The sequence below is a fragment of the Musca domestica genome, unplaced genomic scaffold (assembly GCF_030504385.1).
Source record: "Musca domestica strain aabys unplaced genomic scaffold, Musca_domestica.polishedcontigs.V.1.1 32, whole genome shotgun sequence".
Classification (NCBI taxonomy): domain Eukaryota; kingdom Metazoa; phylum Arthropoda; class Insecta; order Diptera; family Muscidae; genus Musca; species Musca domestica.
In genome coordinates, this window is record NW_026712311.1 from 5,648,911 (window position 1) to 5,675,388 (window position 26,478).

Genomic DNA, 26,478 nt, shown 5'->3' on the forward strand with positions numbered 1-26,478 from the left:
CAAAATACAAATTTGAAGCGAAATCGGCTTGAAATTGAGGCCAAGATTCCCAAAGTATATATAATAAGTGGATATCGCCATGTAAAAACTACACCGTAACATGGACCTGCATGCAAAAGAAGGGTTTTCTACTTACTGAGAATCCAAATCAAAATCATGACTAAAACGTTAAAACGCGAGATTTATGCTTAAGCAGATGTTATACCAAAAAAAAAAAAAAAATCAAAGATATGACCTATTTTTTATAGAAAATATCCTACACTATTATTCTAATTATTCGAATCCAATGGTATCTGCTTGGAGACCGTTTGTGATGCTTATCTTGGAGACCCTTTGTAAATGGTTAGAGGCCTCTATTAATGTTTAGCCTGAGGTCACAAAACGTCAATGGTTCAATCTGCAACCCGGATACTGAGACCTCCATCAGATTTTCTCACATCTCCTTTTAGTCGTTGCAGGGTGTAAGTGGTCTGATGTCACTTTTCTAATAGGGCAAGAGGACTTGGCTCCCGGACAAAACTTCTAGCCAAGAATTACTTCATATTATTATAAAGCAGAGCCACAGGAGAATTCATACCAACATCATTACATCCATTTTAATATTTACAAAGCAATGAAAAAATTTAATTACTGCTGAATTAGCTAAGAATTATTTTCGGATATGAGTAAATGTTGATAACAAAAATCGCTGATAGCCTGACACAAATTTCCAAATAACAAAATTATATTAATTTCACATTAATTATTAAACAAAATTGCAATGACCCTGGTACGGCAACTGTTGACATTTGCGTTTATGCGATGACTTCCTCCTTAAACCATGCTGTAAGTATTACCATAATTTTGTTATAATTAATGAGTTACGAAAACAGCCTAAAAATATGCTATGATCTTACAATTATTTAATTATTGACAAAGTTTAACAAACAATCTCACACCACCACAACCGCCCGCCTAAACACTTCATTGAAATGACAAATGTGCGTGTCGTTCGCAGAAAAGGAAAAAAAGAAATACTCCTACTTGAGGTCCTGTGAGTGGGTGTCAAAAAAGAAAACAACGAGAAAGAAAAGTTTGAATAAATCAAATAAATTTGTAAATAGAAATGAGAGAATTGCTTAATTTTGTTAAAAAATAAATATTTAAAATATCTTTCACAACAAATTTTGTTTAACATTTCTAACACTTCTTCCATTTTTTCTAAAGTATCAAATTCGGATACCTCAACTTCTTCAAAAAATTAAAATACCTAGTCGAAGTGCAAGCATTCCAGAATTTCACACCTAGATTCGTTGCATTTCCATTTGCTTAAACCTCAAGCATGTGGCATGTAACAAACACGTGTTGAATTTCACTATCGAACAACGACCATTGTTGATTATTGCCTTTTCTGGCAGGCAGGGGAACAATTGTTCGGTCAACTGGCTACGTTGAGTTCAGTGTCATTTTGGCGGCGGCATTTTTACAATCACCTCAAAATAGGTGTGTTCTCTGGGTTCGTTTCGTTTACTACTTTGTTTCCAAACATGTCGATTGGGTTCTTTGTTCTTTCTTATCGGCCAGGTTGTTGCCTTGTTCCTAGGTTGGACTGAGCTTAATCCTAAGCCGATTTAGCAGTAGACGACAAAAGAAAAATCAGAAAAAAAACTAAAACCACTTAACGATATTTACCATTAGCCCCAAGTTGTGATAGTGCGAAGTATTCCCCAATGCCAATAAAATGTTTAAGAGAGGACCCATCATCATCATCATCCTCATAATAATCGTCATGTGAGTAATGAAATCGTCATTTACCTACCAACGGATGGCCTCCGATTGGAAAACGAATAACAAGTATGGCCGAGTGTCGTCAGTGCAAGTATTGATTTCTTTCCAATTTTCCTTTTAACGTTTCGATTCTCCAGAAACGAGGCTTTCCATGTGCTGTTTTGCTGACCGAAAGGTTAAAACCTGCTTTGTATGTTAACCGAAAAACGTGCTAAAATTCAACCATTGTCGTTGTCGTCGTAGTCGCCCAACATTAGCAGCAACACCTTAAGTCGATTGGCTCGTGATCTCAAAGAGCTAAGTTTCGACGAGGCCTGGTTAAGGAGGGATGGTAAAAAAACTGGGACAAAATTTTTTCTCTTAATATAATTTCGATCGAAATGATTTTGAGAAAGCCCTTCGCCGTGAAAGGGCCAAAATATCGCAGAGCAACATTCGGGCAGCGTGTGACGGTTTCATTGGCCGTTTGAAGGCCATAATTCGTGCCAAAGTTGACCAATGAACAAATCTAAATTTATTCTAAAATTTGATGCTATTTCCGACATTTTTTGCTTTCAGTCAATAAAAAATGTAGAAATGAAAGCGTTTGACTTTGTTGCAGTTTTTTTATCTCACCCTGTATAACCCCTATATTTCCTTCACTGTTAATTTAGAATAGGCTGTGAATTTAGAATCTATAAAAATGAGCCTTGAGTTAAGGTCAGTATTATTGTTATACCCTCCACTACACCATCGACGGTATATTTAGTTAGTTATTTCGTTTGTAGTTACTCAAAACACATTAATATTTTAGACACCACAAAGTAAGTTCTTAATCAGCCCTAAATTATCGTTGTCATGTCCGTTGATCTGCCTACCCATCTGTGGAAATCACTCTATCTTTGGAACGCGATGAAATAGGCTCACAAAATTTTTTCAAATGTATTTCAGGTCAGTAGAATTTTTGGTATTGCAAATAGACAATTTGGGTCCCCGATTTGATATAGACCCCGTATAACCATTCCGCCCGATTTAAGGACATATTTTTGCAGTTTATGTTTTCAGGGGGCTGAAAAATTTAGCTATAGACCCCACGCCATAATACCTCTCGATTTTCGGAGATTGGATGATTTTAGTTAGGTTTTTCAAAGAATTATTTTTAATGTTGATGTCATTAGGTTTCTGGCCAATAGTTGCCCATACAGGTTCACATTTTCGAATAGCACCCCTCTCTAACGGAACCTCCCAAACTTAGGTATTTTCATACTTTTAGCCAAATTTTGTCAATGAAATGGTTTCAAAATTGGTATTTAAAGTTCGTAATCGCTATCATCACCAGTGGTATGAAATTATGTAGCCTCCCAATTATAGTATCTCCTGATTTTCGACGTGTTGGAGACTTGTGCTCCATTTTACTGAATTTGTACAACAGAACTTTTATCTGTAATTTTACATAAGTTGAGCCATACATTTTCAAAAAAAAAAAAATCCCAAAGTCCGAAATTTATTTTGCAAACAAGGACCATGTATTCGGAAAGCAGTCTCCGAGACATTTCATTTGCATATTGGCCTTTAAATGAATAGTTCAATGGCTCCACCTTTTTCCAAAAATATTAATTAATTTTTTTTATTATGTCTTTATTTATCCTCCCGTTTACCCCCCTTTTTCTTTCTCTTTTTATTTGTCCTTCCTGAACTCGAAAAGAAGTCGCTTGGTTCGCTATATTTGAATATGGTCCTTGTCCACCCAGCTACCCCTCATTTTTTTTTAAAATTTAAATACCACGTTATTATACCCTCCACCATATACCCTCTATATACTCAGTTTGTCATTCCATTTGTACCACCTCGAAAAATACATTTTAGACCCCACAAAGTATATACAGGTTGGATAAAAAACTGCAACAAAATCAAACGCCATAATCTGTACATTTTTTCTTAAATTGTATTGAATGAAAGCAAAAAATGTCGGAAATAGCATCAAATTTTTGAATAAATTTAGATTTGTTCGAATTGGTCACCTTCGGCACGAAATATGGCCTTCAAATGACAAATGAAACCGTCACACCCTGCCCGAATGTTGCTGTGCGGTATTTTGGCCCATTCCAGGCGAAGCGCTTGCTGAGTGCGATGGTGCTGAGCCCTGTTGGAATGTCCAAGGTCTGCGGCCAAAATGTTTGCTTGCCCAAGGCTTTAATACACCCATCAGAATATTTTCGCGATAATATTCAGCATTTATTCTGATGCCACGATCGATTAATAGGAGCGGTGAGCGACCATCGGCTGTTATGGCGGCCCACACCATCACCATGGCCGGCGCTTGAGTTCTGGTGGCCAACCGAAGGTACACATTTTCAGCTGACCTCTTTGGCAAGTAAACACGATCATTTTGTTTCTTTACAAACTGCTGGACAACGAATGTTTTCTCAAACCAAATTCGGCAGTTCACCACTTTCGGCCAAGCGAAGCAACTCTTTAGCTGTTTTGACTCTATTTTCTTTCTGTAGCAGTATAAATTCTTCCACTTTTTGGAATTTCATGGCTTTACACCGAGCTCATTTTTCAATATTTGCCGAATGGAATATTGCGATATGTTCAGCTCACGAGCCATTTTTCGGCCACTGTGACGTAGGTTTCGATCAAGTCGCTTCTTTACTTTTCGAACCATTTCTGCTGATGTTGCTGTTTTCTTCCATCCACTTCCTTGACGTCGGGTTACGCTACCAGTATCACGGTAACGAGCGATGGTACGCGACACAAAAGATTTATTCACATTTAAATGCTGAAGTACTCTAACGAAACCACTTGTGGTTTTCCAGCCAAATGTAAAGAAAGTGCACTATCACGCTTGAATTCCATCACGAACTTTTTTCTGGAAAATTCTCACCAAAATGCTTTTGTACGCAGGTAAACAATGGAATGAGCTGTCACTGGAATAATTTTAATGGCTGTCGGACGAGTGGCTTAGAAATGACAGCAGTCTGAACTTAGTTGAAGTTTTTTCATCACAACCTGTATATGGACAGGACTATTAATTCATATAAAAATTTCATGCATTTCTCAAAATTGTATATGGTTTTCCTGTAGTTCTTAAAAAATCGCCCTTTAATAGCAGATGCAATCAATTTTCTCCAAAATACTTAATTTTCTTATAACTTTAATTTTTAAAATCAATTATGATAATTAGTTTCCCATACCACCCTCGTTCCAAAAAATCAACGACTTGCCCCCTAAAACTATTTTTACATTCTGGAATTACAGCAAAAATAAGCATGTGACCATTTAAAAATAAACATTCCATGGCCATATATGCGGATACACAGCGACAGCTACTACCAGTTTGGTCACTTAAACACGCTGCTGGTGCCCGTTGATGATGGTGGTGGTAGTGGTAGTGGTATCCACTATTTTGTGGCTAGTAATGCTTGAACCCATATGGTTTTCTGCCATGTCTATCTGTTCGTGAGTAGGCATGTTGTTGGTATGTATATTTTCATAGTTCTGCAGTATAGAATATTTTCCATCTACTGGCTGTATGGGTTTTGGAATTGTTATGTAAAAAGCAACGTATCTCCACGCTACGTGTCATAAAGTGCAACAGTGGATTTTGTGTTTTTTTTTTTTTTTTGAAAGAAGTCGAAGAACTCCAAACGAAAAAATGAAAGAAATAAAATAAAATACTCACTAAAAAAATAAATGACCACATATTGTTGTAAAGCTGAATTGTTGATTAGCTGCCACTATTGAAAACAGAACCAAGTAAAAGCGTAATTATTTGCATTGTAAATTCTTGAATGGTTGGGGGGAGGCTTGGGGAGTGGTATGGGTTTGGGGTTAGTATAAGAATTTAATAAAATGAAATTTCTTTTCTCCTAAGGTCCGTATTTAAGTTATGCAAGTGCATTGAATAATTCTTAAGTGAAATTGTTTTTCATTTTTTATTACTGCTTGCCAGCCAGTGATAGCTGTTCGAAATCCAAGACAATGGCAGCAATATGTAATGCAAATCACATTGTACATATCTTTAATAATTTCAACTTTCACCATTAAAAAAATATTAAAAATGCACAGCCATTTTTAAGGCCATGAATGGTCAGATGAACAAAGAGCCGAAATGAATGCAGTCAGCTTTGGGTTGAAAATGCCAGATGCATATTGAAATATTGAAGGAAATATTTAAGGGGAGTTTTCAGACGGATCATTCTTAAAGCTGATGATTTTTTCTATAGAAAAAAAATCGATCCTCAGCATTCTAAAGGAAACAAGTAAAAAACAGCTGACTTTGACCGGGCCGAACTTTTTAAACCCTCCACTATTCGGAAGGAACTTTACAAATTTCAAAAAAAAAAAAAAAAATAAATAAATAAATAAATAAATAAAAAATAATAATCCGTCGAAAAATACCGCTTAAAAAACCTTTATACAGGGGCTATACGAAGACGTGGTGCTGGAAAAGTAATTTTCTGTCATAGGCTGTAGTACCGATTTCGAACTTCAAGTACGAAATTTGAAAAAATCTTGTGAATAATGTTATCATCATCATTATTCATCAAAATACCGAATAAAGGGAGGTACTGTTGTATGGGGTCAATACTGAGACGTAGATTTGCATAGACAATTTTCCGCCAAAGGTTGTAGTACCCATTACGAATTTCAAATACGAAATTAGACTCGATTTCGGTGAATAATGTTGCAAAAATCCTAAAAATACCGAATATCTCGTGGTAGCGTTATATGATTGCTATACCAAAACATAGACCTATACAGACAATTATTTTCCAGGGGTTAAAGTGCTCAGAGAGAACTCCTTGTGTGGATTTTCTGACAATGTCATTGAAAAATGTGGCTGAAATCATCAAAACATCGAATATCGGTGGGTACCATTGCATGGGGCCTACATGATATGGTGGCCCTATATAGGCAATTCTCTTTCAAAGAATAAAGTACTCCCAGAGAACTCCTTTCAGACAATTCAGTTTAGAAATGTGGCTAAATCATCAAAATACCGAATATCAGGAGGTACAGTTATGTGGAATATATTCAAGATCGTAGACCGATATAGACAATTCTTTTTTGGGGGTTAAAGTAGGTACGAAGAACTCCTTGTGTAGAATTACAGACAATTCCATTGAAAATGTGGTTAAAATCATCAAAATACCGAAAATCGGGAGGTACCGTTATATGGGGGCTATACGATATCGTGGATCTATATAGACAATTCTCTTCTGGAGAGTAAAGTACCCTCAAAGAACTAGTTGTGTAGAATTTCAGAACGACGGTCGTCAGTATCTGTGGACTTTTTTCTATGGAAAAAATCGGTACACAATAGCTAAGGACTGTTTTTAAAGAAACAAATCGGTCCTCAGTAGCTGAGGATTTTTTCCATAGAAAAAAAATCGGTCCCCAGCAGCAGAGGATTTTATTTTCCATTTTTTTTTTTCCATAAAAAAATCGGTCCTCAGCAGATGATTTTTTTTCCATAGAAAAAAATCGGTCCTCAGTAGCTGAGGATTTTTTCCATAGAAAAAAATCGGTTCTCAGTAGTTGAGGATTTTTTTCAATAGAAAAAAATCAATCCACAGTATCGGAGGACTTTTTACTATAGAAAAAAATCAATCCACAGTCGCTGAGGATTTTTTTTCAATAAAAAAGTATCGATCCTCAGTAGCTGCGGATTTTTTTCAATAAAAAAGTATCGATCCTCAGTAGCTGCGGATTTTTTTCTATAAAAAATGATCCTCAGAAGCTAAGGATTTTTTCTATAGAAAAAAATCGATCCTCAGAAGCTGAGGATTTTGTTCTATAAAAAAATGATCCTCAGAAGCTAAGGATTTTTTTCTATAGAAATAAATCGATCCTCAGTAGCTGAGGATTTTTTTCTATAGAAAAAAATCGATCCTCAGTCGCTGAGGATTTTTTTTCAATAAAAAAGTATCGATCCTCAGTAGCTGCGGATTTTTTTCAATAAAAAAGTATCGATCCTCAGTAGCTGCGGATTTTTTTCTATAAAAAAATGATCCTCAGAAGCTAAGGATTTTTTTCTATAGAAAAAAAACGATCCTCAGTAGCTGAGGATTTTTTTCTATAGAAAAAAATCGATCCTCAGTAGCTGAGGATTTTTTTCTATAGAAAAAAATCGATCCTCAGTAGCTGAGGATTTTTTTCTATAGAAAAAAATCGATCCTCAGTAGCTGAGGATTTTTTTCTATAGAAAAAAATCGATCCTCAGTAGCTGAGGATTTTTTTCTATAGAAAAAAATTGATTTTTAGTAGCTGAGGATTTTTTTACAATGGAAAAAATTCGATCCTTAATAGCTGAGGATTTTTTCTATGGAAAAAAATCGATCAGTGGTTCAGGATTTTTTCCATTGAAAAAAATCGATCCTCAGTAGCTAAGGATTTTTTTTCTTAGTATTCTTACCAAAGAATCTTTTATAAAAAAATATTTTTTAGCTATGGGACTTAAAAAATTGTTAAACATTATTTTTAGAATCCAATATCTATTTCCGTATTTTCTCAGAAAAGTTACCGTTAAAATGTATTTATTTATTTATTTTCGTTTCGGTTGCTTCTTATCACCGCCTCGCAAAAAATTCGCTAAAAACCCAAAATCCATTAAAACAACATTCAGAACAACAATGCGATAACATGTGACACCCGACGCTCGAACACACTACCTGAAAACGTGCGTATTTACGGAAGACGCTGATGATATTTGCAACAAAAGCACGCGTCAACAATACGTCAAACAACAAATTGTCACAACAACAACAGTTGAGAAAAAACAATACCTCCAACGGCCAGTCAGTCAGCCAGCCAACAAATCTGTAGAACAAAAAGTCCACAAAATCACGATTTACAGAAGAGGAAGACAGACAAGAAAACATAGCGAATTAGAAGAACACCATAGATATAATGAACAATAATAGCATTGACTGACAGACTGGCGAACTGACTGACTATCATCAGATAGCAGATTGTTAAGCGAAAATTTTGCAAAAAATAAAATAAAATAAAAAATAAGCGGAATTCAAAACAAAAACAAAAAACAAGCTACGAAATATAAAAATGAACAACAACGGAAAACATAAGTTTTAAATGCACATTTGTGCAACAAAGACAATAGATAACAACAATAACAATAAACAGAAATATACTAAAAACACACATGAGCGGGAGAAATGCGACTAGACTTAGTCGATTTGAAATTCCACTAACAGACTTTAATATGAATAACAGACTTTAATACACAATATAACGAATAATCGTCATATTGAATCAATTTAGAGGAGACCACTCAAAATATTATCCAACTATTAAAAATCTGTCAAATGTATATATACTTATCCCAAAAGGACCCCCTTAAAAATCTCATATCAGTTATTTTTCATAGATTTTTCTAAAAATATGCATTCAACAAAAGACCCACTATTTACCTTCTTTCTTTGGAAGTATTCCCAAAATAAGGGGTAATCTATATATAGACTTGTTTTCCCCAAATCCAGAAAACTACCCCACAATATATTCTATCTATAAAACCGTTAATAAATAATAGAAGGTCACACTAAATACTTTCTACCTACACCCTATGATTATTTTTATCAACAAATATCCCAATATGTAATTAGAAAACCCTTCAAAGAAGTCTTCTACAGAAGGATCGTTTTAGAGAGATATTTTGTATATAAAGAGGGAGAGCTAAGGGAGAGGTAGGCCTTCTGGTTTTTCTATGTTCTATATATCACTAACCGAAAATCTCTCCTTTATCAGTCCCTCTTTACTTATAAAATATCTCTCTAAAATGCTCCTAGAAGTTGCAAAAATATATGACTTGTTTGGAACTCCTTATGGAATGCCTTTAAGAATTTCCATAAATTGTTTTTTAAAATTCCAGATTTAGACGTATAACTAATGCTATCAGCTGCTTGCAATACCAATTAAATCAAATTTTATTCTTTTTGGTGTTCATCGTCTATTCGTCCAAGAATGATTAATTTTTTAATATATTTTCAAGGATTTCTAGCTAAGAATCGATGTATAAAAAATAAATTTAAGGATTTCATGGCTTAGAGTTGTTGATTTTTTCAGGAATCTTAGGGCAAAAACAGTTACACATTTTTAAGAATAGTGGAATGAAAAAGACTTTCTGGAACTTTTTATAAATATTTTGGAAGAACTTTCTGATAATCGTAAATTATTTAAAAATATGTTTTAAGAACTTATTGAGCAAAAATCGTTTCATAACATATTTTTCAGGACATTATGTATTTTTATACCCTCCACCATAGTATAGTGACTATATTAAATTTGTCACTCGATTTGTAAAACCTCAAAAAGTATAAATATTCTAAAATTCTATGCTGATTTAGATATAAACATCCGTACGTCTGTCTGTGGAAATCACTCTGCTCAGGTGTCTGTTTTTGGTTGCAGGACTTTTGGTATTGAAAAAGGGTGATGGGGGTCCACGTTTTGGTATAGCCCCCATATAATAGTACCGACTGATATTCCGTATTTTTAGATTTGTTCCACACTTTTCACCGGAAATGTATTTCAGATTTGAAATTTGAAGTTCGTAGGGATACTACAGCCTATGACAGAAAATTGTCTTTGCAGGTCCACGTTTGTTATAGCCCCGATATAACTATACTTCCATATATTCGATATTTTAATGATTTTGGCGACATTATTCACCGGAAATGTTTCAAATTTTGTATTTGAAGTTCCTAATAGGTACTGCAGCCTGTAACAGAAAATTGCCTATGCAGGTCCACATCTTCGTATAGCCCTCCTATATCGGTACCTCCCTATTTTCGATATTTTGATGATTTTGGCGACATTATTCACCGGAAATGTTTCAAATTTTGTATTTGAAGTTCCTAATAGGTACTACAGCCTGTGACATACAATTGTCTATGTAGGTTCACGTCTTCGTATAATCATGGGTTTTTCAAAAAAAAAAAAAAAAAAAAAAAAAAAATAAGGACTTCCGGTCAGGAATAGTGAATTTAAAAAAAATAAGTTTAAAGGATGGTTTTTTTTAAAAATAATTTTCAAGGAATTTTCGTCCAAGAATCGTGTATTTTTTTAAATAATTTCCAAGGACATCCCGGCTAAGAATCTTGGGTTGTTTTAAAATTAATTTCCAAGGACTTCAGTAAATTTATTAAATCTGTTTTCTCGATGTGGTTTTTTACAAACATTTTCAAAGGGGTTTCTAGCCAAGAATCGTAGATTTTTTAAAAATAATTTTCAAGGAGTTCCCGGCCAAGAATCGGGGATTTTTTAAAAATAATTTTCAAGGAGTTCCCGGCCAAAATCGTCGATTAAAAGTAATTTTCAAAGAGTTCCCGGCCAAGAATCGTCGATGGAAAATAACTTTTAAGAACTTCTCCCCAAGTATCGTAGATTTTTTTTTTTAAATAATTTTTAAGGAATTTTTCGGCAAGAATATTGGATTTTTTTTTAGAAATTCAAAAAAAATCAATGGATTTTAAAAATAATTTTCAAAGATGCTTATATTTTGTTTTGAAATTGGCATTCAACGACTTCCCGACCAAAATAAATTTAAAAACATTCTGGCCAAGAATTGTTGGTTTTTTTAAATATCTATATAGCGAATTTTTCGTAAGATTTTTTTCTATTTTTCCGGCAAATAATAATAGATTTTTTTATAAATCTGTCAAATTTCAGCCAGTAAATCCGTAGATTTTTAAATATATTTGAAGGAATTCTGGGCAAAGAAGTTCGAACAAATTTTTAAATTAATTTTCATTTTATTTCTATATTTAATTAAGTATTGAATCTTCATTCTTCTTACGCAAATATTAGCAACAGGACACCATTTTATTAAATTCTAACCACAAATTACCAAATTATGTACTATTCATAACACTGCGTATAGAATGTTCGAGGGTATAAAAATATTCTTTCTAAAATCTCCCTTTAAGTCACAAAAAAAAGAAATCTTTCCTATAGCTTTTAAAAAAGTTATCCATTCTTGGCGTTTTTACCATTTTTTTTTCTTTTTTTAATACAAAGTTTCTTTCTCAGGAAAACTCTCATTACCAAATAATGAGTGCAATAACATTTTCTTTAAGTTGTTAATGGAAATCTGATTTTTAAATGTCTCATATATCTACAAAATCTACATCTGTTTTCTTTCTTTGTAATCCAAAAGATCTCTCAGAGCTCCTCCACCTGCGTTTTAATTCTTCTCGAAACAACAAAAAACCCTGCGACAATCACAAACTTCTCCCCAAGTATCGTGATTTTTTTTTAAATAATTTTCAAGGAATTTTTGAGCAAGAATATTGGATTTTTTTAGAAATTCAAAAAAATTCAATGGATTTTAAAAATAGTTTACAAAGATGGTGATTTTTTTTTTTTGAAAATGGCATTCAACGACTTCCTGACCAAAATAATTTTAAGAACCTTCTGGTCAAGAATTGTTGGTTTTTTTATATTTATTTAGCGAATTTTTCGTAAGATTTTTTTTCTATTTTTCCGGCGAATAATAATAGATTTCTCATAAATTTTTCAAATTTCGGCCAGTAAATACGTAGATTTTTAAATATATTTGAATGACTTCTTGGCAAAGAAGTCCGAACAAATTTTAAAATTAATTTTAATCTTATGTCTTTATTTAATTAAGTATTTAAACTTCATTCTTCTTACGCAAAAAGTAGCAACAGGACACCACAAATTACTAAATTATGTACTATTCATAACACTGCGTCCACAATATTTTTTTTTTTTTGTAATTTTCGTATTCTTATGGCATGGAAACCCTATACCGACTATTGAAACCCATTTTCTTTAATTCAGATAAGACCATATAGAAAGTTCCAACGTAACGTATAGTACACTTTTGTACTTTACGTGGTCTTAAAAGTTCTTCTTATAGAAGGACTCCAAAATATGCCCATTTACAGGCGATATTATGGGTCTCCTATGTACAGAAGTTCCTTTTATAGTACTACAAGCTCGGCCACCTATCCAATACCCATCAAAGTTACATAGAAGTGCAGAAAGTCTCTACAGATACATAAGGTCAATTAAGTCTTCTAATGGTATAGGAAAAATATTTTGTATAATAACTCAATGCTATCTAAAAGCCCAGACAACGTCAAAGGGCTTATATTTCTACGAAGATGTCTAAGCTTTTCTCTGCATATAGGATATCTCTAAGTTTTTCTGTCTTATATAAGTCTTCTAAGATCGTCTATATTTGTAACTGATGTTACAAACGAAATATGATGCCTAGTATACCCAGTATTCCACTCCATGTGTGGAGGATATAAAAATAAACTGCCAAACACTGTGAACGCATTGTAGCAGCCAGTAAAATTGCAACGAAAAACAAAAGCCAAAAACAGCATACAACGCCAACAGGAAATGCAACAAAACAACAACAACAAATGGTTCCCCAAACGCTTCCAACAATAGTTGAATAACAGCAAAACATCCACGGCAATCGACAACTGCCCCGAAAACAATACTGACACCATTGGCATTCGCATCGACGATTCGAATCAAAACAAATCAAATCCAAGTGGACATTTTAATAGAGATTTTATAGAAATTAAAAAAAAAACGAACAAAAAACCAAAAAATACAACAGCAACGAAAAACACATTAAAAAAGTCTCCACATGTTCGCAAAAAAACATCCGTAAGGGGGGTGTGTTCACAACTCAAATGTCGATCCAATTGCCAATTGTAACAGCTAGCAAGCAAATGTCTGCTAAGTTGTTCGTTGGCTGGCTGGCTGACTGACTAGCTGGTGGTGTTACTTTTCAAACGTTTAACGATCGCACTTCGCGCAAATTTGTGCAGCAGGTGTCGCCTAGTCTAAGACGAATGCCAGCATGCTTGGATGGATGAATGCTTGAATGGCTGATCACACGGCTGGGATGGATGGATGATGTGCGTTGGCAGTATTTACTTTTGGGTTTGTCAATTTCCTTAGATTTTTTTTTGGTTTCTTCGTCTTGTTAGATCAAGACAAGCGGAAATTTTGAAATTGAGTGTAAGAAGAAAAAAAAAAGCCAAACAAGAAATGGGAACTCAATTTGATTTGGGTGATTACATGTCTGCAATTAAAGACGTATTTTGATGATGAACAAAGGAAATACTTCCACCCAAAATGAATTTATACAAATTAAGACATTTTCAGCCAATTTTGTTGGCAGATATGTGCGGTGGGTTTATATTTTATTTCGTAATGTTCGAAATGATCTTATATATGGGGATTTTTTATCCGGAAAAAAGCAGGTTTTGTATTTGTATATTTTTTGGCTCAAAAAGATATTTAATGGTGCAAAATGTACAGACTGCCGAGTCAGTGACTCATCGCACTCTCATACGAAGCTCATCCGGGGTCAACATTAAAATAATCATAACGCAAGTCAACATTTTTTTTTGATAAATGACATTTGCTGACGTTATGCATCGGCCAAAAACTCCCCTCAAACGGGATCGTAACAAGTCCAAATATTCTACAAAAATATTTGTCACAAGATTATACGAAAGATCCTCAAACATATCAGAACTCTAAATCTTACATAAACAACAGATCTTGTGTTGAGGGAAATATTGAGATGTATCAAATCTGAATGGAATCGGAAATTAATTTCGCGTTTTATAAGTTTCTTGGATATTCAAAATCTGGACCCCTTGTGGAGGAGGTACAAAAAGGTGTGGCCCGATACATCCCATCTCCACAGCATAGGATGTGTGAGATATGAAGAGAAATGTATGCTTATTTCGGATTTCATGATAGTTTTGGATATGTTTGACCCTTTATAACAGATCTTGTGTTGATGGCACTATTGAGATGTGGCTGAATGGAATCGGATGTTGATTTCGCGTTTTATAAGCTGGGGGAGGTACCACAAGGAGTGGATCAATATATTCCATCTTCATACCAGACCTTTAGTTGATAAAAATATTGTGATGTGTGTAATTTGAAGACAATCGGATTCTTACATCACATGTTATAAGTGTTATAATTATGTGGGAGGTACTTGATGGAGTGGACCGATATTGTCAATTTTTGCACCTGACCTAGCACTGAGGCAAATATAAAAATTTGCAAATTGGAGCAAAATCGGATTATTGTTCCTTTTTCTGGACAGAAAATATATTTTTTGAAAATTTCGACCTTTTATGGGGGAGGTACCAAAAGGAGGGAACCGATATATTCCATCTTGGCTCCAGATCTTTAGTTGATAAAAATATTGGGTTGTGTGTAATTTGAAGACAATCGGACTCTTATATAACATTTTATAAGAGTTATAATTATTTAAAATGATAACCCTTTTTGGGGGAGGTACTTGATGGAGAGGACCGATATTTTCCATTTTCGCTCCATTTTCTGGGCAGAAAATATTTTTTTTTTTGAAAATTTCGATCTTTTGTGGGGAGGTACCAGAAGGTCTAAGTTTGACAAAAATATTACGATGTAAGAAGTTTGGATTAAATCGGATACTCTCTTCAAAAGTTATCATGCGCAAACAGACAGACGGACTAACATCGCTAGATCGACTCCAAATGTCCTGAAACCGTTATTTCGATGAGGCACGTTTTGGCAGTATCAAATGATATATACTCTCTCTAGCCAAATTACTGGTGGTATAAAAAAACAACTAAAAAAGCACATAAGTTTGGTCGGGCCGAACTTTTTATACTCTCCACCATTTTTTGTCATAGTACATTGAAATACGAAATTTAGCAATTCCGTTGAATAATGGCGATAATATCGCCATCGAAATACGAAAAAGGGAGGTACGGTTATAGATGGGGTATATGAAGACGTGGTCCAGCATAGACAATTTTCCGTTATATGTTTAAGTATCCATTATGAAATTCGAATACGAAATTTTAAAAAATTCCGGTGAATAACGTCACTAATTCATCAGAATACCGAATATCGCGAGGTATCGTTATTTGGTGGCTATATGAAGACGTTGGCCTGCATACGCAATTTTTTTCTGTCATAGGTTGAAATATCCATTACGAAATTAAAATACGAATATTTAAACTATTCTTGTGAATAACGTTGCTGATATCATCAGAATACCGAATATTGGGGGGTATGGTTATATGGTGGCTATACACAATTTTTTGTCATAGGTTGTGGTACCCATTACGAAATTTGAAACAATTCCGATCTATAATGTTTCTAATACCATAATTATTAAAAACGAAGGAGATTCGGCGTGACCCAACATTAAACACCCTCCACCATTTGCAACGAATTTGGAAATTTAAAAAAAATAAAATATGTTAAAAATTCTGATAAATTCTTAAAAAGACCGAATATAGCGGTTATTTTGGGGTCTATACGAAGACGCGGACCTGCATAGGCAACTTTTGTCATAGGCAATTACAATATTCAAATACGAAACTCCAAAACAATTCGGTGAATAATGAAGCTTTAATATATAAGGTATAGGGAGGTACCATTATACCGGGGCTATACGAAGACCTGGGCCTGTGTGGACAATTTTCTATCACAGGCTGTAGTACCTATTAAGAACTTCAAATACGAAATTTCAAACAATTTCTGTGAATATTGTACATAAAATCGTCAAAATACCGAACATAGGGATGTACTGATATATGGGGCCTATACGAAGGCCTTGACCTGTATAGACAATTTTCTGGCATAGACTTTAGTACCCATCACGAAATTTGAAACAATTACGGTCTATAATGACTCTAAAATAATCAAAATATTGGGAGGAACCGTTATATATGGGCTATACGAAGGCGTGGACCTTCAAAGTAATTTTTTGTCATAGATTGTAGTACCCATTATTATCTTCCAATACGAAATTTGAAACAATTCCGGTCTATATAGTCACTAAAATCATAAAAAATACTGAATATTAGGAGACATCGTTATATAGGGGCTATAGGAAAACTTAGACCGATATGGCCCATTTACGAACCCACCATGCTTACTGGCAAAATTAACATAGTGTGATTACAGTACACAGACAGAGGGACATCGCTAGATCGTCTTAGAATTTTACTCTGATCCAGAATATGTATTCTTTGTAGGGTCTGATATGAGTATTTCGAGGAGTTACAGACCGAATAAAATCCCTCTATAGAATGTTGGAGGATATAAAAATATTCTTCATAAAATTTCCCTATAAGTCACAAAAAAATCTTTCTTATAGCTTTTAAGAAAATCATCCGTTCTTACCCTTTTTTGTAAACAAAGTTACTTTCTCAGGAAAAACTTCCATTACCAAATAATGAGTTTCTTAAACTACTTATATAGGTTGCAATAACACTTTTATTCACTGGATAATGGAATTCTGATTTTAGAATGTCTCATATATCTACAAAACAAAATCTACATCTGTTGTCTTTCCTAGTAATCCAAAGATGTCTCACAGCTCTTCCACCTGTGTTTTCATTCTTCTCGAAACAAAAAAAGAAAAACATGCGACAATAACATAGCTGTTCCACACACCTCCACAATTCAGCCTTCATTGCGGTTCTTTCAACTTTGCTCAGCAATGGCCTTAACCCAAAAAAACACAAAATTTTTGGCAAAAAATGCAAAACTCATTGAACCAAAAGTCCATCAATTGACGATAAGAACAAAACAAAAAAAAAAAAAAAACTCCGTTATGTTTATGAGTTCATTAACAAAAATTAAGAAAAAAAAAACTAATTTTCAAAATTTTTTAAAAATAAACAAATTGTGTATTTCTAAACACCTTGGAAAATTTTTGTTTAGATTAGAACCAAAATAAGTAAACAATAGTGCAAGAGTGACAGAGACGGAAAGAGTATATTAAACAAATAGCTGTCAAAATTGTCAATATTTGACAAATAGCTCGAAGAATCATTCAATATTGTCTGCTGGGAGGAAAACTTTATGACTCATGTGCCAGTCATTAACACCGCAGGTCTGTTGTGAAAGAGAAAGACACAGAAAAATCATGTCAAGGAGGTCTTCGATCGCAATCTTAACAGCTCACAGATCAATGGGCAATGCCGCTGGCTGTTTGAGGGGTTGGGGGTGCTACCCGGTAGATAATATTGAAAGAAATGCTACATTGCTTATGGACTTAAGCGATAAAGAACAAAATAAACAATTTTTGGGCTTTACACTGCTTTTATTGTTTGTTAAAGTCTTGTGAATGAAAGTGATAGTGGTGACTTGAGTTCGAAATTTTGAATATTGTCATAGGTTGGGAAATCAATTTGAGTCACGCTGAAACGATATTGATATAGAGGTCTTAAATAGGGGGTATTACTGATTTGGTGTAAGCAGTATAAATTGTTGAAATTTCGAGTTATTAACATCAAATTTGAAAAAAGTCAAGCATTTTTTGTTTTGAAATTTAAAGGTCATTTATTTTATTTTAGAATCCAGAAGAAGTCTAGATTATAAAAATAGAATTAACAAATAAGGAATTAAGTATGTTCGGCCGGGCTGAATTTTTAGGGGGCTCACCATTTGATAGCGACATGTTAAATTTTAAATAATTGCGTTGAGAAAATGCGGATTTTAATGCCGAATATCGAGTGGTACAGTTATATGGAGGCTACAAAGGGGGTATATATAGCTAATCAAAGGGTGTCCAACTAGAACGCTATGCTGAAATCGGTTCTGTGAAATTATAACCTGTTTTTTCTTGCCTAGAACTTAAGAAATGAGTGCGAAGGACATGTGGTTTCAACAACATGCCCCCACATGTCATACAGCCAGAGAAACAATGCAATTGCTGCATCATTCAATTTCCGTTTCGGAGACCAGAATCAATACAGGTATTGTGCAATTTAACAACTTTAGATTCTTTTTATACCCTCAGCCATATGGCTATAGAGGGTATATATCATTTGGTACGGTCAAAACGTGTCTCATCGAAATAACGATTTAACCTTGGTCTCTTTGGACCAAATCCCTTTCTGGACATTTGGAGTCGATCTAGCGATGTCCGTCCGTTCGCCCCTCCCTCCGTCTTTCTGGCTGGCTTGTGTGCACGATAACTCTCGAAGGGCGTATCCGATTTGGTCCAAGCTTGGTACATCGTAATATTTTTGTCAAACTTAGATCGAGTTCAGAGATAGGCAGTATCGGACCACTCCTTGTGGTAACTGCCCACAAAAGGCCAAATTTTTCAAAAAAAAAAAAAATAATAATAAATAAATAAATAAAATAAATAAATAAATAAAATAAATAAATAAATAAAATAAAAAAATATAAAAAAATTAATATATACATTTAAATTTTCGTTTTGATTATTCAAAATTTTGACCCTTTGTGAAGGAGGTACCAGAGGGAATCATCTGGTTTATACCATCTTTATAACATATACTGTGTTAATGGAAATATTGAGATGTGACAAGTCTTAATGGAATCGGATGTTAATTTCGCGTTTTATGAGCTTCAGGGATATTCAAAGTTTTGACACTTTGTGGTGGGAGTACCAGAGGAAATATTCATCTTCACAGCAGATCTAGTGTTTGTAGAAATAATGGGATGTGTAAAAATTAAGAGAACCGAATGCTTATTTCGAATTTTATAATGATTTTGGTAATTCCAAACTTTAACCTTTTGTGAGGGAGGTACCAGAAGGAATGGTCCGATCTCTACCATCTTTATAACAGATCTTGTGTTGATGGAAATATTGAGATGTACCAAGTCTTAATGAAATCGAATGTTAATTTGGCGTCTTATGCGTTTCATGGATATTTAAAATTTTGACCCTTAGTGGTGGAGGTACCAGAATGAGTGGACCGATATATACCGTTTTTACAGCAGATCTTTTGTTAGTTGAAGAATTAGATGATTATTTCTCATTTTACGAACTTCCTGACTATTCTAAATTCTGACCCCTTGTTGGGGAGGTACCGGAAGGATTGGTCTGATATATCCCATCTTTATAGCAGATCTTGTGTTAGAAAAAATAATGGAATGTGTGAAATATAAAGAGAACCGGATGCTTAGTACGGATTTTATAATCGTTTTTGATATTTAAAGTGTTGACACTTTGTGGGGGAGGTACCAGAAGGAGTGGGCCGACATATTCCATCTTCACGCCAGACCTTGGATTAATAAAAATATTGTGATGTGTGTAATTAGAAGACAATCGGACTTTTAGATCACATTTCATAAGAGTTATTATTATTCAAAATTTTGACCATTTGAGTGGGAGGTACTTGATGGAGTGGACCAATATTGTCCATTGTCGCACCAGACCTAACACTGATGCAAATATTAGGATTTACAAACTTGGAGCAAAATCGTATTATCCTTTCTCTTTCTGTGCAAAAATTATATATTTCTGAAAATTTTTACTATTTCTGGGGGAGGTACCAGAAGGAGTGGACCGATATGTTCCATCTTAACACCAGACTTTGGGTTAATATAAATATTGGGATGTGTGAAATTTGAAAACAATCGGACTCTTACTTAACACCTTATAACAGTTATAATTATTCAAAATGTTGACCCTTTGTGGGGGAGGTACTTGATGGAATGGACAAATATTGTACATTTTTGCACCTGACCTAGCACTGATGCAAATCTTAGGATTTGAAAAGTTTAAGCAAAATTAGATTATCCTTTCTTTATTTTGTGCAGTAAAATATTTTCTTTGAAAATGTTGACATTTTGTGGGGGAGGTACCAGAAGTGGTTGACCGACATTGTCCATCTCCGAACTCGATCTAAGTTTGACAATAAAATTACGATGTACCAAGATTGGATCAAATCACATGCTCCCTTCGAGAGTTATCGAATGCACCAGCCAGACAGACGGACGTACGGATGGACATGGCTAGATTGACTCCAAATGTCCTGAAACGGATTTGGTCCAAAGGGAGCTAGGGTCTAAAAACCGTTGTTTGATGAGGTACATTTTGGCCGTATCAAATACTCATAATAATAATAAATACTCTAGCCATATGGCTGAGGGTCTAAAAATGACACATGCATAACTAGTTATATGCCAGAGAAGCGTTAATTATTGCGAAATCAAAAGAGCTAAAGAGTTGCTTCGCTTGACCGAAAGTGGTGAAATGCCGAATTTGCTTTTCTCCGATGAGAAAACATTCGTTGTCCAGCAGCCTCGGGCACGCAAACATTTTGGCCGCAGACTTCGGACATTCCAACAGGACGCGCCACCAAAGAATGGTTAAAAAATGAGGTTCCCCGCTTCATTTCCAGCGCACAATGGCCACCAAAATCTCCGGATACCAATCCGTTGGACTATTGTGTCTGGAGTGGTTTGGAAAGCAAGGTTGGCACTAAAAAATTCCAAAGTGTCGATCACCTCAAACAAGCGCTTCGCCGGGATTTGGGCCAAAATACCGCAGAGCAACATTCGGGCAGCGTGTGACGGTTTTTATTGGCTGTTTGAAGCTGATAATTCGTGCCAAAGGTGACGAATTTGAACAAATGTAAACTTATTCTAAAATGTGATGCTATTTCCGACTTTTTTTGCTTTCATTCAATAAAATTTACAAATAAATTTAAAATTTATGTCCTTTGACTTTGTTGCAATTTTTTTATTTTTCCCTGTAGTCCCTATTTTCAACAATTCCGATAAAAGTGTAACACACATCACCAGAATGCCGAATGTGTGGTGGTACAGTTATATGGGGTCTAGACCAATACATAGAGCTACGTTCGGCCTTAAATAAATTTTAAGTGAAATTTTGTCTATTTTCTTATTTCCTTGGGTAAGCTGCAGTGTTTAGATCATCAATTTTTCTCGGCTTTATTTCGAGTTAAGGCATTTAAATTGCATAAAATTTCACCAAAATGGACAATTCTGCTTATTCATTTATCCATTGAGTCAAAAATGAGATTTGTCGCTGAACACAGGTGGCGAGCTATGAACTTTCCTTACAGAGAATGGGTATTGATAATAAAATTCAATGATTTCCAAGCGTTATTCGTTTGTAAGACGATTCAAGGTTAAATTATAGTCCGAACTGAATATGCTTAACAGTGAAGCAAAACCTGAAATGTGCCTGAGCTGTTTACATCAGTGTTGCGAAAAAGAAAATTGCTAAAACATCAGCCTTTATAACGGTGTAGAGTATAGAAATATAATAATTTTTCGTATTCCTCTCCATTACCTGTCTAATATTAAATTCAATTTTGGTCCGAATATTGGACCTCGTTATATGCCTTCAAAACATATGATTACTATTGAAAATTAACTATATCGGTTCTTTGTCTCCCATAAATGCTATGCAGCCTGAAAAAAAATTATTCGCTCTTACTCATTAAAAAGCGGAAGGACAAGCATTAATTACATTATCCCGAATACCCATGCATATACATATGTGTGCGTACAATATGACCCCATCTGTTACACACACACACTTCCCTTTGTCCAACGAGACAACGACTGGCAACCGGCTATATTGTAATTGATTATAATTATTCCATAGTCGTCGTAACTGTCTATAAACCCACTCAGTATAAAACGACAGCAAATGATTGCTATCTACGCAATTCTTCATCGCATGATTATTGTCTTTTTCTTTTTTTGTTCAGCAGTGGTTTTTCTCCATCACGCTGGCAAAGCTTTATGCTTTAGACTAAGGAAATGCATAAGTCTGCTCTTTGTTTAGTTCGCATTTCGCATTATTTATAGAGTCATTTGTATGTCACACTCGATTTGATTAATTATTTGGATAATTTTTTTGGTTTTTTTTTTTTTTTGCTTTTTTGAAATGGTCACAGACGCAGAAATAATTCCTCAAACTAGTTTCCATGCCCCAGAGTTGTATAAAAATGACACATACACAACCTCACCCACCCACATCCATCCATCCACTCACTCTCCGATGCACGCGAATTGCAAATGAATGGAAATAACAGATAGTGGCGTTGGCAAAATTGTGAAAAGGAGCGCCGCTCGGCGCTTTGGATATGAAAAGATTTCAATTGTGATTAGTTTAGACTAGCGGCTAAATGCCAACACCAGTTTTCGCGGCATAGGCCGCATTGACCGTTAATGACAATGACATTTTCTAGTGTTTTGCAACAAATAGAGAAAATGGAAAAAATAGATTTTCAAGATCTGAAATTGTGTTTGAAAAAAGAAAACAAATAAATTGTTGCGGTATGCTAAAATGGATAAATAAGCGAAAATTGTACACAGCTTGCGATTGGAAAATGCAGGAACTTTTACTGGAACTTTTACATCTGAAATATTCTTGGATATAGCAATTATTGTTTCCGACAGGACAAAACCTTAACCTCTTCTTCAAAAATAAACACGAATAAAAGAAGCTAAGTTCGGCCGGGCCGAACTTTTTATATCCTTCAACATTCGGAAGGAACTTGAAATATTGCATATATGGGGGCTATACGAAGAGGTGAGGCTGGATGAGTAATTTTTTGTCATAGGCTGTAGTAACGATTCCGAACTTCAAATACGAAACTTGAGCCAATTCCGGTGAATAAGGTCGCTAATATAATTAAAATATGGAATAAAGGGGGGCACAGTTGTATGGGAGCTATACTAAGACGTGGACATGCATAGACAATTTTTTGTCATAGGCTGTAAAAATTAAGAACTTGAAATACGAAATTTGACGCAATTATGGAGAATAATGTCGGAAAATCCTGGAAATACCGAATCTCTCGGGATAGCGTTATATGGGTGCTATACTAAAACGAAAACCTAGAAAATTCTCTTTCAGGCAGTAAAGTACAAAGCGAGAATTCCTTGTGGGGATTTTCAGACTATTCCATTGAAAAATGTGTCTAAAATCATCAAAATACCGAAAACCGCGGGGCACCATTGTACAGGGGCTATGCGATATCGTGGACATATATAATAAATTCTTTTCAGGGGGTAAAGTATTCACAGAGAAGTCCTTGTGAAGAATTTCAGACAATTTTTTAAAAAAAATGTGGTTAAAATCATCAAAATACCGAATATTGGGAGGTATAGTTATATTAGGGCTATACGATATCGTGGACCGATCCATTTTCGAACTTGACCTGCATGCAGACAAAAAACAGATCTGTGCAAACATTTTGCTTCCTATCTTAACTCGTTTTGACTCTAGCGTGATTACAACAGACGGAAAGGGCTTGAAAACCACAAGTGGCTATCGTTAGAGCACTCCAACATTTAAATGTGAATAAATCTTTGGTGTCCCGTACCATCGCTCGTTACCGTGGTACTGGAAGCGTAGCCCGATGTCAAGGAAGTTGACGGAAGAAAATAGCAACATCAGCAGAAATAGTTGATCGAAACCCGCGCCGCAATGGCCGAAAAATGGCTCGTGAGCTAAAAATATCGCAATATTCCATTCTCCAGATATTGAAAAATGAGCCATAGAAATTCCAAAAAGTGGAAGAACTTACACCGCAACAGAAAGAAAATAGACTCAAAAGAGCTAAAGAGTTGATTCGCTTGGCTGAAAGTGGTGAACTGGCGAATTTGGGTTTCTCCGATGAGAAAACATTTGTTGTCCTGCAGTTTGTAAACAAACGAGGTCAGCTGAAAATTTTTGGAGAACTCCGTGAAAAAATTAGCTAAAACCATAAAAATACTGAATATCGGGGGGAAAATGTGGCAAAAATCATCAAAATACCGAATATTATATGGGTGCTACACCAAAACTTGGACCTATATGTACAATTTTCCGCCACAGTAGCTAGAACTCACAACGAACTACAAATACCATTTTTAACACAAATTGGTGTCAAAAATGTGGCTAAAACCATTAAAATACCGAATATCGGGAGCTACCATTATATGACATTATATGGAGGCTATCTCAAAACGTGGATATATCCCATTTTCAATACCAACCATCGTATACACAATAAAAATTAATGTGCCAAATTTTAAAGCTCTACGCCAAATAATGTGGGCTGCATCGTGAATTCAACAGATAGACGGACATCGTTTAATCGACTTAGAATTTTATGCTGATCATGAATAAATATACTTGATGGGGTCCATGGCGAATATTTAGGGATGTTACAAACGGAATGACCATCCTTTGAAGGTGAAATTTCAAATTTCGATTTTTTTTATTTAATATTAAACCTTCCAACTGGAAATATTATTGATAGCTTTTATTTATTAAACATTTCTTTTTGCACTACCCAAAGTCCACACATAAATTAGCCCCAGCGTGTTTATAAGGTCACACTTGCGATTTCCTTCTGAGCTAGTTTCGCGAACGCGTTGAAAATATAAATTGCAAAATGCAATGAAAGTGTCGGCCCAACAACTAAACTAGGAAAACAAATAGCAGCAAATTCGCTGCAGACATGCAAATTGAAAATTCAAAATGCATTCATTGCTGCTGCTGCTGTTGACGATGATGATGACGTTGCGAGCGAGTTGAGTAACAATCGCTCTGCAATAAATTTAATGTTTGGAATGTTTTTTTTTTTTTTGTTAACGATGTGAGGAAATAATCCAAAAGTGATTTGTTGGTCAACAAAAAATGGAAAGACATAATAGCATGGAACTGGTCACATGGATATCGGACTTCCACAAATGAAAGGAAAAACTGAAAATAGTAGCCTTGTTCCTTTACTTTTTTATAGTAAAACTAGTAAAAGAGAGAAATGTGAAATTCGCTCTGAGAGAACTACTTAACCGAAATATTATAGAAAGCAAAAATATGTTACAAAGCTAAATTAGATGGTAATGATTCAGAATCAACAACAGAGCTATTAGTCCTTATTCGTCCTAATATGTCTTAAATAAGGAAAGAAGGAAGGAAGGAGAATCTAAAAGGAAGTTTAAAAACGTAATATATTACTGGAGCTATTTTCTAATTAAAGGTTGAAAAAAATGTAAAAGTTGTGGATATTTCCGCATAAAAGGAACAAAGCTATTGTAAAGCAAATTGAGTTCAATGTTCGAGAAATTAAAACTTATAACGAGGAAACCTTATTGATTAGAATATCACCTCTGAAATATAATTCAAAATACGCCACTAGAATTTAATTATAACACTTACTTTTAAAGTTCGACACAAAACATATCTGAAACGAAAAGAAAAACATATATTAAATAAAATAAGTAAAAAAACAAAAAGATTTATAAATTGTTGGTAGGCATTATTTTTTCTAAAATGCAGAAAATGCATTTTATGAGCTTTATTCTTAAAACTATTATTAATGCTTGTGTCTAAGAGAGAGATAGGAGATAAAAACGAAAAAAATGAAAAACTAAAAGAAATCTCTACAACACTTTATATCACAAGGAGACTTAAACCTGTCTTAACATGTTTGTAAAAGATGTTTGTGAACCCAAAATTTCATATTGCTGCTTATTCTGTGTGATATTGGATCAGAAATCTTCGAAATTCCGAAAATCAAAGGGTATCGTTCGTTATATGGGTGGTAGAATATACTGAGCCTATAAATATTTAAAATTACAGTTGATTCTGTTCGAATTACCGATATTCAGGGGTACAGTTATTTAGGTGTCTATATCTAATACTGAACCGGTAAAGTCCATTTCAAATATTTAACAACACAAAATCAATTAGTGTGCCAACGTTCAAGGCTTTACATAAAATAATGTACACTCTATTTTGATTTCAAGAGACAGACGAGGTTCTATAATTCGAAATGATTTCTATGCGAATCAAGGATATATCCTTTAATGGGTCTCAGGCGATTTTTTCTATCAGAATGGGTGAAAATTCTTGCAGAGAGAAGTCTTACCTAATGAGAATTCCAAATTTATTGTATGTTTTGT

General features: G+C 34.5%; 1 long non-coding RNA gene across 1 annotated transcript in view; it reads right to left on the bottom strand.

Annotated features, from left to right (window-relative positions):
• LOC109613530 (uncharacterized) overlaps positions 1-26,478 on the bottom strand; it is a 154,850-nt gene that overhangs the window by 87,785 nt on the left and 40,587 nt on the right. Inside the window, exon 2 of the long non-coding RNA XR_002195043.2 lies at positions 25,733-25,757. This is a non-coding gene — a long non-coding RNA (uncharacterized LOC109613530). The remainder of the gene's footprint in view (positions 1-25,732; positions 25,758-26,478) is intronic.